The sequence below is a fragment of the Lynx rufus genome, unplaced genomic scaffold (genome assembly GCF_022079265.1).
Source record: "Lynx rufus isolate CCGP_SWC_20201006 ecotype Redwood Valley unplaced genomic scaffold, mLynRuf1.p SCAF_12, whole genome shotgun sequence".
Classification (NCBI taxonomy): domain Eukaryota; kingdom Metazoa; phylum Chordata; class Mammalia; order Carnivora; family Felidae; genus Lynx; species Lynx rufus.
Genome location: NW_025814826.1, coordinates 51,479,008 through 51,491,661, shown reverse-complemented (window position 1 = coordinate 51,491,661; position 12,654 = coordinate 51,479,008).

Here is a 12,654-nt window from a genome sequence, read left to right as displayed (position 1 = left end):
CAAAAGTCTATGACTTACCACACCTGGAAGTGACACCACTCTTTTTTTTTTGCACATACCGTTCCCTCTGCCCAGAATCTCCTTCCTTTGCTCTTGTCATTCTTCAAGGCACAGCTTAAATGTTGCTCTTCTGTGAAGACTTCAGTCTCCTTCTGATCCCCTCTATCACAATGGGACGTGCTGTCCCTTCTCTATGCTCACCGGCACGTTGTACATTCTTGCCTTATATTATTTATCACGTCAGATTGTACTTATTATTACACATATTTGCTTATATATCTGCCTCCTCCCACAGGCTGAGAGCCCTTCGGGGGCAACAGTGGGTACTTCCGTGTATATTCAGGACCTGGCACAATCCCTGGAACATATCAGGTGTTTATACTGCAGCTCGTAGGATGAGAGTAAATCCTCCCACTCATCCCTGCTGTCCCATAGGTTCTTGGCCAAATCATTATAAGGAACAGTAGTCAAATGGGGAACAAAGTACGAGCTTGCTTAATGATCTGCAGGCACCATAAAGTCCCCCAAAGAAGGCCTCTTTTGATACAAGCTGGAGGAGGTCCGGGCCTCAGGGCAGAAGAAAAAACTGGGGCTTTCTTCTCCCTGTTCCCTGCTATCTATAACGGCTGGGTCTGTAGAGCCAGCTCTAGGCCCATTTACCCGGCCAGCTTGCACCCTAGCTCAGGAGTGGGCACGGAGCCAGGCACTGGGGCTGAGCTGGGTCCAGAAGGCTCTTCCCTGCGACACAGAAATTGTGAAGAGGGCTATGTTCATGGATGCGGGATGTGAAGGGCGTAGTAGGTCCATCTTCTAGTAACTCATGGTCCAATGATCACGCCAGGCTCTGATCGATGACAGGAGCTTGTCCCTCTCTTTGGGGAAAGCTATTAAGGGACGGAGGAGGCTGAGGCACTAGAAGTGATAAAAGGGATGAAAATTCCTCTAATCCTATTGTGAGAGAGAAAAACCAGAGAAAGGCAGAAGGCTTTCCTCCTCTAAAAATCAGAAAATATATTTTGAGTCATTGTAAAGATTCTCCCTACAGTCTCCTCCTTTCCTTACTTAGATCCTGAATCCCACCTCAAAGGATAGTCAGAGAACACAAAATGATATCAAAAGCAACTGAAGATCAGACATTAGAAAACCCAGGGTAAATACTGCATTTCCCTCCTCTGTTAAAATCTACTGGTAGCTTCATAGAATCAACATATTTTAATCAGTCCTCAAACAACATAAACCAGCAGGTAGCCCCAGTTCAATGATTACAATTTGGAGGTGGAGAAATTTACAGGGAAAAGCATTTAATTTCCTTTTCTGGTCATGGGCTGTATCTTCTCGGTGGAAAAGCCTGTGTGTTTTCAGGGATGCACATGTCTCAGATGGACTACTTAGGGACTGGAGGCAAGCCTGTCTCCCAAGGCGCCTGATCGCAGGACATTTCATATTAGAGAAAAATGCAAGCCTCCGTGGACAGGCAGCAAGCTGAGTGGTGTTCTACCTTCTTGCAGACCTTCTGTGTTGGCAGCCTGGTGTGTCAGAGCAGCCCCACAGCACATGCATGCGGTAGAACATTTTATTTATTTATTTTTTTTAATTTTTTTTTTTTCAACGTTTATTTTTGGGACAGAGAGAAACAGAGCATGAACGGGGGAGGGGCAGAGAGAGAGGGAGACACAGAATCGGAAGCAGGCTCCAGGCTCTGAGCCATCAGCCCAGAGCCCGACGCGGGGCTCGAACTCACGGACCGGACCGCGAGATCGTGACCTGGCTGAAGTCGGACGCTTAACCGACTGCGCCACCCAGGCGCCCCTAGAACATTTTAAAAATACAGATAAGGAGGGGCGCCTGGGTGGCTCGGTCAGTTAAGCATCTGACTTCAGGTCAGGTCATGATCTCACGGTTCGTGAATTCAAGCCCCTCATGGTTGGTGAGTTCAAGCCCCACGTCAGGCTCTGTGCTGACAGCTCAGAGCCTGGAGCCTGCTTCCGATTCTGTGTCTCCCCCTCTCTCTGCCTGCCCCTGGCCCCCTCACCCCCTCACACTCTGTGTCTCTCTCTCTCAAAAATAAATAAACATTAAAAAAATTAAATAAAAAATACAGATAAGGGGAAAAAAAGGAAATTAAAATACAATTCAACCACTCAGCTATTATCACTGTCATCCCTTTTAGTCATTATCTTTCCAGGTCTGTGTGTGGATGTGTGTGCCTGTGTGTGCGTGTATGTGCCTGTGTGCATGCTGTGTGTGTGCACCTGTGTGTGCTTATCCCATTACAGCTCTTATTAAGTCATATCATACATATTAGTTTGTGTGTGTATGTATCTGCTTTTAAAAACGATTGAACAATATCACGGTCGGTGTTCTGTCACATTAAATATTTTCATATAAAATGATTTTCAGTGGCTGCTGGGGATTTCAGTGCGGGGACAAGCCATGGTTTAATTATCCACTCTCCTGTTGGATATTTGGATTGTGTCCAGTGTTTCACTGTCATAAACAACTCTGGAAATGAAAATGGCTTTAGTCATATTTTCGTGGACATCTATGATTATTCACCTAGGATAAATTCTTTGAAATGGAATTGCTGAGTCAAGGGTTGGAAAACTTTTGAGGTTCTTTGGACAGATCTTTGACATCACCTTGTACTCGTTCCCTGCAGCCACGGTCCAGCCTCTCAGAAACATTCCATGACCGGGTCGTGTCGGGTCTTCCGCACTTCGTTGTCTAAATGATGGGTGTGGCTCTTTGTTAGGGGGCTCCTTCGAGGATGAGCTTCACTTCCCACAAAGGTGCATCTCGTTCATACACTCTCTATTGGCTCTTCTCTCTCGGTGCCTCATTTCCCCCTCCTCCTCCTTTGTCTTCCCCCTAGGATCGCTTCCCAAAGAAACTCCTCACATTGAAGCCCTTATCTCAGAGTCTGATTTTGAGAGAACCAGCACCCATTTTAGGGAACCCTAACTAAGGTGTGTAGGAACACACTGGAGGGGAGGGTCCATTCTGCCCAACTTAGTCCTTTTGGGCTGCTGTAACAAATACTGCAAACTGGGTAGCTTATAAACAGCAGGAATTTATTGCTTCCAGTTCCAGGCTTGAAGTCCAAGAAAAAGGCATTGGCAGGTTTGGAGACTGGTGAGGGCTGATTTCCTCACAGATGGTGCTTTCCAGCTGTGTCCCAACATGACGGAAGGAACTAGGGAGTGTTCCAGGGTTCCTTTGGTAAGGGCGCTAATCCTATTCATGAGGGCTCCACCCCCATGACCTATAATTTCCCCAAGGCCCCACCTTCTAATACTATCCTGGTGGGCTTTAGGAGTTAATGTATGAATCTGAGGGGAACACAAATGTTCAGGCCACCACATTAGGGAGCACTGGTGGTAGCAGCAGTTGTTGATAAAATAACAATAATAAAAATCCTGAAAGGTGGTAACAGCGTCAGGGCTTACTGTGTGCTTAGTGTGTGCCGGGCTCTGCAACGAGCTCTTCATGGGCGTTAGGACCCTCAATCCTCACAATTCCACGAGCATGTGCTATTTGTTATCATCCCACTTGATGGGTGAGGAAACCAAAGCCTCGGATGGTCAGGGAGCTTGCTCTAGACACCTGGTAGGAAGTGACGGAGCTGGGATTTGAAGCTTGACCCCAGGACACCTGTGTCCTCAGAGAAGGGGACACCTGAGCCGGTCCTTTAAGGAGGAGTGGGGGGGGGGTCTGCCAGATGGACAAGGGAGGAGCAGGAGCGAAGGCATGCTGGGGGCACAGTGCGTCTTGCAGAAGGGCTCGAGGGGAGACTGGGGCGTGTTGGGAAGGGACGCTATAGACGAAAGATGTGGAAGCATCTGGCTGGGCCAGGCTGTTCTAGGCTTCACTCACCCTACTAAGATCTTTGGGCTTAGAGCGATTGCATGGGGCCCTTTTCAGCACAGTATGCCATGCTCAGACCGGTGTGGCAAAGAGGAGAAAGGATGGGGATGGGAAAGGTGGCAGGGAAACCAATTAGGGAGCGATTGTGATTTGATTTGCTTCGATCCTGCCATTCTGCCAACTCCCTTTGTGGAGACAGGTCTGGCTGGCAAAGGAGCCGAGCAGGTCCCCTGGGATGACCCTTTCAGCAGCTGCTCTTTCTATAGATGAGCCAGCTTTGCAGAGCAGCCCACAGACTGTCCTGATCTATAAATAAGCCTTATCTGTCTCCATTCACCCCTCCCCCCATGCTCCCGGTAAAGCCTTTTCTAGGATTCAGACAACCAGAGAGATCTCCAAAGCCTCCTCTTGGTGGGTGAGGAGTGGGCGGGCAGTTCTGAGGGATGAAGTTGGTGGAGGTGTGCATGTTTGAGCTGGACAGGACCTCGAGAGAAGAGACCTAAAAGACATGGGGAAACTGAGACCCAAAGAGGAGAGCCCGGGTCTCCTGACTCCCATTCAGTCACATGGCCCCACCTTAGTCCCTTTGCTTTAGCTATTTCTGTGCCTAAAAGTGTTCTTTCCCAGAGAGTCCCTTAGAATACGCCCCTCCTCCTCCTTCAAGTCTTGGCTTAGAATCTCACCTTCCCAATGACCATTACATCCCCATATTCATTTTATAACTGGAAGTTTGTACCTATTTTATAACTGAAAGTTTGACCCCCTTCACTCATTTTGCCCATCATCCTATCACCTCTCTTCTGACAACCATCCATCTTTCCTCTGTATTTATGAGTTTTTGTTTTGTTTGTTCATTTGTTTGTTTACATTCCATATATAAGTGAAATCATTCAGTATTTGTCTTTCTCTGTCTGACTTATTTTACCCAGAATAAAACACACAAGGTCCATCCATGTTGTCACAATGGTAAGATTTCATTCTTTTTCATGGCTGAGTAATATTCTGTTGTATATACCACATCTTCTTTATTCATCCATCGATAGATATTTAGTTTGTTTCCATATCTTGACCATCATTAATAATGCTGCAACAAACATTTTGGTGCCTAAATCTTCAATTTAGTGTTTTGTCTTCTTTGGACAGATACCCAGAAGTGGAATTGCTGGATCGTATGATAGTTCTATTTTTAATTTTTTGAGGACCTTCGTTTCGTACTGTTTCCCACGGTGGCTGCACCAATTTATCATCCCACCAACAATGCACAAGGGTTCCCTTTTCTCTACATTCTCGTGAACATTTGTTATTTCTTGTCTTTTTGATTTTAGCCATTCTAACATGTGGTGATACCTCATTGTGGTTTTGCTTTGCATTTCCCTAATATCTAGTGATGTTGAGCATCTTTTCATGTGCCTGCTGGCCATTGTATGTCTTCTTTGGAAAAATGTATATTCAGGTCCTGTACCCATTTGTTAAGCAAACCTTTTTTTTTTTGCCATTAAAATTTTTTTTATAAAATTTTTTTAACGTTTATTCATTTTTTGATAGACAGAGCGTGAGTGGGGGAGGGGCAGAGAGAGAGGGAGACACAGAATCTGAAGCAGGCTCCAGGCTCTGAACTGACAGCACAGAGCGCGACCTCAGTTTGAATGGGGCTTGAACTCACAGACCATGAGATCATGACCTGAGCTGAAGTCAGATGCTTAACCAACTGAGCCACCCAGGGGCCCCTAAAAATTTTTTTTTAATGTTTATATATATATATATATTTTTTTCTTTCTTTCTTTCTTTCTTTCTTTCTTTCTTTCTTTCTTTCTTTCTTTCTTTCTTTCTTCTTTTTCTTGAGAGAGAGAATGGGCAGAGGAGGGGCAGAGAAAGAGGGAGACACAGAATCTGAAGCAAGCTCCAGGCTCTGAACTGTCAGCATAGAGCCTGACATGGGGCTCAAACTCATGAACCAAGAGATCATGACCTAAGCCAAAGTTGGAGGCCCAACTGACCGAGTCACTCAGGCACCCTGAGTTATATGGGTTCTTTATATACTTCGGATATTAACTCCCTATCAGATACATGATTTGAAAATATTTTTTCCCATTCAGTAGGTTATCTTTTCATTTTGTTGATGGTTTCCTTTGCTGTGTAAAAGCTTTTTGTTTTGATGTGGTGCCACTAATTTATTTACCTTTTATGGTCTTGGTTTTTAGAGTCAGATCCAAAAAAAAATCATCACCAAGACTAATGTCAAGGAGCTTACTGCCTGTGTTTCCTTCTAGGAGTCTTATAGTTTCAGGTCTTACACTCAAGTCTTTAATCCATTTTGAGTTAATTTTTGTGTGTGGTGTCAGATAGTGGGCTAGTTTCATTCTTTTGCATGTTGCTGTCCTGTTTTCCCAACACCATTTATCGAAGAGATTCTCTTTCCCCATTGTATATTCTTGCCTCCTTTATGATAAATTAATTGACTTATGTATGTGTGGATTTATTTCTGGACTTTCTATTCCATTCCATTGATTAATGTATCTGTTTCTATACCAATACCATACAATTTTGATTACCATAGCTTTGCAATATAGTTTGAAATCAGGGAGCCTGATGCCTCCAGCTTTGTTATTCTTTCTTAGGATTGTTTTGGCTATTTAAGGTCTTTTGTAGTTCCATACAAATTTTAGGATTTTTAAAAAACTTCTGTGAAAAGTATTATCAGAATTTTGATAGGGATTGCATTGAATCTGTAGATTGCTTTGGGTAATATGTACTTTTAAGCAGGATTAATTCTTCCAATCCATGAGCATGGAATATCTTTCCATTTCTTTGTGTCATTTTCAATTTCTTTCATTAATGTATAATTTTCAGTATACAGATCTTTTACCTCCGTGGTTAAATTTATTCATAGGTATTTTTTTTTGGTGTAATTGTAAATGGGATTGTTTTCTTCTGTTTCTGATAATTTGTTATTAGTGTATAGAAATGCAACTGATTTTTGTATATTGATTTTGTACTCTGTGACTTTACCGAATTCATGTAGCAGTTCTATAATGTGTGTGTGTGTGTGTGTGTGTGTGTGTGTGTGTGTGTCCCTGTGTAGTCTTTAGGGTTTCCTATATATAAAATCATGTTAAAAAAAATCATGTCATCTGCAAATACGGCAGTTTTATTTCTCCTTTCCAATTTGGATATCTTTTCTTTCTTTTTCTTGCCAAAATGGTCTGACTAGGATTTCCAACACTATGTTGAATAAAAGTGGCGAGATTAGTCCTCCTTGTCTTGTTCCTGATCTTAGCGGAAAACCTGTTAGTTATTCACCGTTGAGCATGATGATAGCTGTGGGCTTGTCATGTATGGCTTTTATATGGTGAGGTACGTTCCGTTTATACCCACTTTGCTGGGAGCTTTTTAAATCATAGATGGATGTTGACTTTTGTCAAATGCTTTTTTTGTATCGATTGAGATGCTCATGGTTTTTATCCTTCATTTTGTTAATGTGGTGTATCACATTGATTTGTGGATGTTGAGACATTCTTGCATCTTTGACATAAATCCCACTTGATCATAGTTATGATTCTCTTAAAGTATTAAATATGGCTTGCTAATATTTTGTTGAAGATTTTTACATCTGTTTATCAAGGATATTGGCCTGTATTCTTATTTATTTATTTGCTTGTTTGTTTGCTTATTTATTTACTGATTGATTGGTTGATTGTTGTGTCCCTATCTGGTCTTGGTATCAGGGCAATGCTGGCTTCATAAAATGGATTTGGAAATATTTAAAGAATCTTTATTAGTAGTAAAATATTTGACAATGAAGGCAAATTAGAGGAAAATTCAAATAAAATATTTGGATAAAATTCTTTTTAATCTTTTGGCATTGGATGTGTATCTCAGAGCTCCTGATGACAAGGAAACTACAGTCTGTAGGCACATCTGAGGCGTGTGGAGAGGAGAATAATGAATATTGGTCAGGTGATGACACCTTGGAGGGTGAGCTCCCCGGAGGCAGGTGTGGCATTCTCCACGCCTCAGCATCCTCCACACTGCCTGGTCCATAGGACGCTCTCAGGAGGATTACATTCGAGCCTTCTTGAAGATAGAGGGGCAGTAGGCAGGGGTAGTTTGTTTTACAGATGAGGAGCTGATACCTAGAAAAGGGTGAATTGCCCAAAGTTTTTAGCAATGAGTAGCCAAGTCAGGCCAGACCTCATACCTCCTGACCCCCTGACCACTAAGTACCCTTCTCATCCCCACAAGGTTGCTCAGTCACCACCACTGATGGGAAGTGGACCAGCTCCTCTCTGCCTGTCTCTGGAACACCTTTAGGTATCATAGGCAGAACAATGACCCCTCTGGATGTCTACCTCCCAGGCCCCCAGAATTCATGAATATGTAAGATCACGTGGTAAAGGGCACTTAAGGCCCATGGAATTAAGGTTGCTAATCTGTTTACCTTGAAATAGGATTATTATCCTGGATTATCCAGTAGGCCCAATGCTGTCCCAAGTCCTTAACTGGAAAAGGGAGGCAGGGGAGAACTAGAGATGTCAGCACGAGAAAGATGAAGCCCGATGCTGCTGGTTTTGAAGACAGAAGAAGGACCACAAGCCAAGGAATGCTCTAGAAGCTGAAGAAGGCAAGGAAATAGATTCTCCCTCAGGGCCTCTAGAAAGAATGCAGCACTGCCAATACTCTGATTTTGAGTTCGCTGAGACTCAATTTGGACTTTTGACTGCTAGAACTATAAGATAACGAACTTGTGTTGTTTTGAGCAACCAAGTTCATGGTAATATGTTAGAGCAGCAATGGCAAACTAATACAATGGATATTCCTGGATTCCTGGCAGGGCACCTTTGAAAAGAGAATATTGTGACCTCTCTCAGCGAGGGGAGAGGCGTTGGGCAAAGCCCACCTGTTTACAGTTAGCCATCATGCTTAGTTTAACTGTTTACTAATCCAATTAGCAATTTATCCATCAGCTGTGATTAAATCATTTTTAGGTTAAGATCAGGTGAAGTTCCTAAGGAAGCATTGGAGGAAAGATGCCCTAAGAAGGCCTAAGTGAACCCTTATGACAAGCTTCTATGGGTGAGGAAACTGAGGCTCCAGAGGGAATCAGTACACTGTCCAAAGTCCCATAGTGAATGGCAGAGTCAGGGCTCGAACCCAGGTTTGCCTGACCTCAAGTACTTTCCTGCTGAATACGTTATAGAGGAATTTCAGATTCCCTCTGTGGAGACCCGTACTCTGCCCACTACAGTGCTTACGTTAAGTTACCGCACATGCTCCCTGTGTTGCCTGGATTTTATCCGTCATTTCCCCCACGGAGTTCTTGCCCCTTTAATTAGATCATGCTCTCTAAGAGGTAGCAATGGCTCCTTCTGAGTTTTGCTCAGTACCTGGAGCCTGCTTTAGAGGCTCACCAAATTCCTCTTAGAGGAAACAATGAAATCTGCCAGGAGAGAAAGAGGAAACTCCTTCCTCTATTTTCAATCTGTGGGAAATTCCCACCTCCTTTCCCTGAAATCCTAAACCGACTTTTGCAGTTAGCCACTACTGGATATCGCAGCAAAGGTGGGTGTATTAGCCTAGAAATTTTTTTTAGTAAAAGTTTTAAAAACTCAACATTGAAGGTGGGAAATACTTGGTAGTCTTTGATGTGCATGAGGGAAGTTGGCTAGAGTTTTGGTAGGGGGTGTGACATTACACATGCACACACACACACACACACACACACACCTCTTTACCAAATATGAAAGATTCTCTCTGCTTCCTCAGTCTTCGGATAATGGTCGGTTTTAATTCCTGGGAGCCTCTCTATTGCTGTTCTGGGTGGATGGAGAGGTCTTTTGCTTTACCTTGCTCAGTAAAATCCTTTAGGATTCCTGCATCCCTTCATTGCATGGTGCTACAAAACGGGCCAGGGAGTTTGGGCAGCAACGTGGGGCAGTGGAAAATACGCTGGCTCTGAAGCGAGAGCACTAGGCCTTCTCCAAGGTCAGGCACCTAAACCCGGGGCCTTGAATATTCCTTCCCCTGTTTCAATGAAAGGTACACATGTGCGTACTCAAAATCTACTTAATTGACAAATTGATGTGTGTCTCTGGGATTGTTTGTGCAACCAACTGCATGCGAATCTGAGAGAGGCGAGGGCGTCAGAAGGGCGAGCTGGGATATTTTAATATTCAGTATTTCCAGACTCAGCAGGCAGCAGGCTAAATCTGTCCGCTGATGGGCAGACATGAATTATGAAACCACTCACGTAGGTTGAGAGGTTGCCCGGAGCTGGGCAAGTATCGCCACCAGTGTCTCTGCAGGCTGGCTGGGGGTGGGGTCGCTCCCGGTCAGCAGAGATGGTCTGTGGACAGGTGTGTGATCACAGTGCGGGTGTGGCCCCAATGCAATGGGCCCCCCAGCGGCCCAGAGACAAGGTGGGCGGTGCGTCGCAGAACTGGAAAGGAGCCACAGGCTGACCCCTGCTTTCTGTGTGGCTGGAGGGGGAGGCGGCCCCCTAGTGGCAAAGGTCCGCACAGGGCCGAAGTTCAACGAGTCCCAGAGACTAAAGGTGACCTTCCTGCCCTGGGTTCTGATGCCGCTTCCCACGACCCGGGGCCGTGCCGGCTGGGGGTGCCCCAAGGTGAGGCTGGGAGGCCAGGTCTAATCGTCAAGGCGAGAAAACTGAAGCTCGGGGTAGGCGAGGGGATGGTGGTGGTGGACTGTGTCTAAGGGCCAGGGAAGAGAATGAACGAGTCAAGCCTGTGCAATAGTATGTTAACAAGTCAATAATAACCATTTACTGCTGATCTGTGTCTAAGACGGTGCTGAGCACATGACACGAATTTTCTCAATTCCTCACAGCAACCCTATTCATTAGATATTATTTCCCCATTTATAGACAAGAGGCAAAGAATCATTAATGTGTCTGTGGTAGTTAGCAGTTGGGTGATGTCACGTAGGCACTTTACAAGCACTATGTCACATAATCTTCACGCTTATTTTAGGAGGTAGGTCTCATTACTCCTTATGTCAGTTATATCATCGAAGAAGCCAGGCCTAAAGAGGGTGTGTTATCAGTAAGCGTTTACAACATAGCAACCCACCCCCAAACGTAGTGCCTTGAGACGGCAAACCCTCATGTAGTTTTCAGTGCAGTGAGTTGACACTTTGGGCTGGGTTCCCCTGGACAGTCCTTCTAGTCTCAGTGGGGCCATGGAGAGCATCACGCATCTATGGTCAGATGCTGGTCAGCGAGGAGGTGCCCCCACTCAAGGGGACTGGTTGGTTGTAGGCTGGGGTGAGGGTGGAGACTGGCACACTTGTGTCTCATCATCTAGTCGGCCAGGCTGGGTTTGTGGCCGGGCAGGGGTCTGAGAGGGAGCTTGGAAACACGCCAGGTCTCTTGAGGCCCAGTCTCCAAACTGGTGAAGGTCATGTCTGCTGCATTCTATTAGCTAAAGCAAGCCGGGGACCAAGGGACAGGGAACACAGACTCCGGATGGGAAGGGCTGTGAAATCACAGAGCACACGGTGAGTGCGGATACAGGGAGGGGTGGAGAACCAGGCCCATTTTTTTTTTTTTTTTTGCAATATATCACTAGGTGGGAATGGGGAGCATGTGAGGGAACCGGTCTGGGTGGGGTGAGATTCCCAGATGAGAAGAAGAGTACACGTCTCTGAAAGGCAGGCTGGTGTGCCTGGAATACGGGAGGAGAAATGTGGAGGAGTTAGGGAGGGGGTGCTATTCTGGGCACTCATCTGGGTTAACTCAGTCCTCATGATAACCCCACGAGGTAAGTGCTGTGGTGTCTTCCCCTCTTTCCAGATGGGGAAACTGAGGTGCGGAGAGGTCAGACAATGGTCTAAGTCCCACAGCTAGAAGCGTCAGTGTCAGGTCTCCAACGCAGGGGGTCCAGCTCCAAAGCCCACACCCTGAACCACTTGCCACACTGCTGGCACCACAGCAGGGAGGAGAAGGGACAAGGCAAAGAAGAGTTTGGCGCATAGTATGAGGGCAGATGTTGAAACTACTGTCCTGAGAGGCCTAGAGACACTAGGGTAGAGATTCCCTGTCACTTCCTTTTCTTTAAAGAGTCCATTTATTTATTTTGAGAGAGAGGTGGGGGGAGGGGCAGAGAGAGGGAGCCAGAATCCCCAACAGGCTCTGAGCTGTCAGCACAGAGCCCAACGTGGGGCTCGAACCCACCAACTGCGAGATCCTGACCTGAGCCGAGATCAAGAGTCGGACACTTAACTGACTGAGCCACCCAGGCACCCCCCCTTGTCACCTCCTGTCTGCTCAAGAGTAGGACTGCTTATTTCTGTTTGGATGTGGGAAGGAACTAGTCTTTCTGGTTCTGTGACCCTACAAGTAAGTGCATAATGTCAAATGTATTCGCGAAGATACTTTTTCTTTAAGCAGCAGGAACTGATTCCATCTAGCTCAAGTTTAAAATGAAGTATTTCTTGGAAAAGTGCTGGGAGAGCTCACAGAATCAGCCCGTCCTAGGAAGGGCAAGAACTAGACAAGCCCCCGGGACCTGAGCTGCCGGCAGCATTCGGTGGGCTCACTTTCTCATTTGCTGACAGCCATGTGACTTGGGTGTAAAAACCTCCCATCACTATGACTTCTTGTTTATGTCTTGACTTCCCACGAGAGAGAATCTGGCCCAACATTGTTTTTACACTGGACAACCTGGATCTGTCCAGGGGAACAGGGACATGAGCACAGCCAAGGCCACTGGGGGAATCTCTATGAAGCCATCGTGCTTGGTGTCTAACTGCTTGGTGGCAGAATTAAGTTCTAAG